The following is a 3,991-nucleotide window of genomic DNA, read 5'->3' as shown; positions in this document are numbered from 1 at the left end:
GTGATGTTGGCAACTCCTGATTCAGAGCGACTCTGGTAACAATTTCACCAAGACTTGCATTCTGACCTGCGTGGCCTAAGGAAATAGGTGAGCAGAACCCCATGGAAGAGCCATTTCCCTGCACAAGGTGTAGAGTCTAAAATTGATGGGGTGGGGTGGGGTGGGGTGGCACTAAAAGCGCCAAGAACTGTGCCTGTGAATGTGCCCACTTTTTGGGTAATAGGGTCGTTCTTTGAAGACATTGTTGTTACGTTCTATCAAGTCGGTTCCAACTCATAGTGAGAAGCGGCTGGTGGGTGTGAACCATCAACCTTGCAGTTTAAACCGACCTTATGTTTATAGCACCACAGCAGAACTCCATTCACTGAAGACAGTTATCAATTAAGTATTAGCGAGAGTGAGGGGTCCTAGTCCTAATCCTTTGAGCTGGTGGGTATGGACAACAATTTTGTGGTTAGCAGTCCAGAGTTTATCCTATAGCTCCACACAAAGACTTTCTGAGTGCTGTCTTAGAACAGACTGAGAAAAAATCACACATAGAAGGAGGACATCAGGTGAGGATCTTCACAGACCAAGGGAACCCAAAGAAACCCCAGGTGGCTGGCTACCTACAAGAAGTTTAGGAGCTCACAGTGAATATAGCTGTGGACACCCTAAAACCGGACTTCTACACAAAAGGCTTATTCTACCGGGAGAAAGAAATTTGAAGCAACGATGACACATAACTTGCTTCTTTTTGAAAGGGCAAAAACATCTCAAGAAATCTTAGGCAAAAAAGCTACAATCTTGCTCTGACTTCCCCAAAAACAACCCATAGAGATCACAAAGATATTAAAACTCTATAACCTTATGTACAAATTTTGGGAAACAAGAAAATAGGATCCTTTCAAAAAACAGCAAAGTGATATGTTGTTTGTCACACCATAAAGCTTTCTAAAAACCAAGTTTATAACCCAGCACAGTATTTGGCTCAAGCAATATTATAGTAAACCCTCAGAAGCTTTTCCTAAACAAAAGCTTTCACACAATCTCAAACTATTTTTTCTTACTGTAAAGACAAGTCAGGGGAGAGCGCGAGCGCAGTCCCCCACTATCACAAATTATGCAGTCGAGTTTCCCACATTTGGGGAAATCGCAGGGGTCAGCACATCCTAAAGTGCAATGGACTAGCCTCGCCCTGGGGAAACCACCTTCGTGATCATGGAATCACCCCTGCCAGGTAAGTATGAGTTGCTCCAGCTTCGCCTCGCCACAGCCTTGTGACCCTAACACTTATTACCTACGGTCATTTCGCAAAAAAAAAAAAACAAAAAAACAAAAAAAAACCCACACACACATTCTTAAACCCTCTCAGACCCTCTACATTCCTAAGAGACAATTTCAAGTCACAGCCCTGGACTCGTTCCCACAACAGGGAAAATCGAAACGTATTGAATAGCAGATTCAGATCCAGCAAACCCTGCGCTGCTTCATCTACATAACACACCCTTATACGTCACGGACCGCGCTTTTCCTTCCAACCCTTGCCCGGCTTCCCTGGTCGCGTGTTTCCTCCCAGCCGGCCAAAGAGCGGGCCGGAAGTCGGGTCGTTCAACTGTGCAGTTGTTGTTCTTTTTCCCAGACACCTTTGACCTTGTGCTGAAGTCTGTTCCTCCTCGCAATTATGGTTCTTAACACATAGCATAGAACAGAAATTCTGCTTGATTCTAAACATTTACCAAGGAAACCGGTGCCTTTCAAATCCAGTCTTTTAAGTGAGGGATCAATGAAAACCTTCATCAGAAAGGCAGAAACAATACTTCTGAAGCTAAAGAGGCTGCCTAGTGGATTACAAATCAGCAGTCCTTATGGTTTTACCACTATTGGTTTTATAAAGACATTTTTCCAATATAACTTCATGAACTCAGTAGCAATTTTTAGCAGACGATTGGGGAGCTCAGGCTCTCACGCATGGTATTGTACTTTCCAATCTTTAGTGCTTTAGCACTATATGTTCCCCCAAAGCCTGAAACAATCGTGCTCTCCGGACAAAAATAATCCGAGGAACGTTTTCCCTGAAGCAGTTGATTTTCTCACTTTATGTGTAATTATAATCCAGGAAAAACTGAAGGTAGAGCTTGGAATGTCAAAGATATTTGAATAATGTATAAATCACATTTCAAGGTAGGCAGTTCAAACCTACCATCTGTTCCTTGGAAATCCTATACAGGGTTGTTGTGATTTGGAACTGAAGATAGTAGAGTGGAGTCCAGTTCACACTGAGAGGGAGGATCATTTTATCACTAATCTTTTATAAAACTGCTGGCTTACAATGATAATAAAAAATGTAACTAGTTTAAAAAAAAAAAAAAGATATTTGAATATTCTGCTTGTCAAATCACAAAACTTTTATTGGAGGACTCTCCTCTAGAGGGTAAAGCAAAGGGTGCATGACACCGTGGCCAATCGCATACTGGAGGACAAGACCTGTACAGAAATTCAGAGAATAAGTGCCAGTCTAGAAACCTCACTCCCTGTCTCATACCTTGAATTCTGGCAGCCAGAATTAACCTCCATACAGGAATGGAGGGACATTTTTGTTATGTATGCTTCTTGCTATGTTCTCAAATCACTTCACTATTATGTATGCAGCTATAATGCTTTTTCCAATTAGGATGTTTTCATAATGCATAGCATAGCCTATACTGTCACTTATGATGTGATGTTACAGAATTTTTAAATTTAGAAATAGAGAATTCCAAATGTAGAAATAGAAACATATATTTCTATAGTGCTCTCTAACCATTAACTGTATTTCATTGGAAAGTTATTCTAACCTTGAAATAAAGTAAAAGTATATGGAGTAGGTAATAAATAACTCTGAAATTGGTTGTGCACCGGCACTCCAATAACAGAATGTAACAATAATCAAATTTATAAATTAACAATATAAATATGTCATACAACGAAATGCCTTTAATAAACAATAAAGCCTACCAATAGTAGTTGAACATGCAGCACACACAGTATATAAACCCAAGGATTTCTGTTCATTTATGGTAAAGATGACAAGCAAAAAGTCTCTCTGGCTTTCTTTGTAAACACTTAACAGCTTGATGAGACAATGCTCATCACAATGAACCCCAGCTACCAGGGACCTCTTCTTTAATTTATGAGGTGGTCAGGCCTCCTTTCTAAGTTCACTAATTGAAGGTAAAATCCTGAATTCTTAAGCTATGGATTCTAACATTTAAAATAACATTGTAATTGTTCATTCTGATTTTCCGATGATTTATGAATGTCTTAATGTCACATTTGCCTTGCCATACCTACCACACAATAACGTAAGCCAGTTTATACATAAGAAACCTGATTAGTTATTAATTTATTCTTTTCTTTTGTGTGTGTGTGTGTGTATATATTTGGTGAAACTTTGCATAGCAAATTAGGTTCTTATTTAATAATTCTGGTTCAAGCTCACCAGCCACTCCTCAGAAACCCTACTCAGGGTCGCTATGGGTTGGAACCGACTCGATGGCATTTAACAACAACAACATACGTATAATTGAGTGACATTGGGTTATACTTCAGTGTGTAGCATTCTCACACTTTCCATTCTGGTTGTTCTGTTTTCATTCATTTGTCTTGTCTCCCCTTTACCTCCTTATCTTTGGTCCAGGGTAAATGTTGCCTGTTAAGTCTCATTTAGCTGATTGTTTAGAGCAAAACAGTACTCATAGATGATATTTATTTTATGAGTCACTCTGTCTTTTGACCAATAGGTGACCACTGAGAATGGTTTGAATTCCAAGTTTAAAGAACCTCTCCATGGTTTATCTGGTCTCTACCAGTCTAGTAAGTCTGGCCTTTTGAAGGAATTTGAGTTTTGTTCTAAGTTTTTTGCCCATTCTATCTGGAGCTGTCTACTGTGTCCCTGATCAAAATGGTCAGTTGTGATAGCTGGGCACCATCTAGTTCTTTTGGTCTCAAGGTAGGTGAGACTGTAGTAGTT

This window comes from Chrysochloris asiatica, unplaced genomic scaffold, assembly GCF_000296735.1.
Source record: "Chrysochloris asiatica unplaced genomic scaffold, ChrAsi1.0 scaffold00042, whole genome shotgun sequence".
Classification (NCBI taxonomy): domain Eukaryota; kingdom Metazoa; phylum Chordata; class Mammalia; order Afrosoricida; family Chrysochloridae; genus Chrysochloris; species Chrysochloris asiatica.
The sequence above is the reverse complement of the archived record's forward strand: the minus strand, read 5'-3'. Positions refer to the sequence as shown.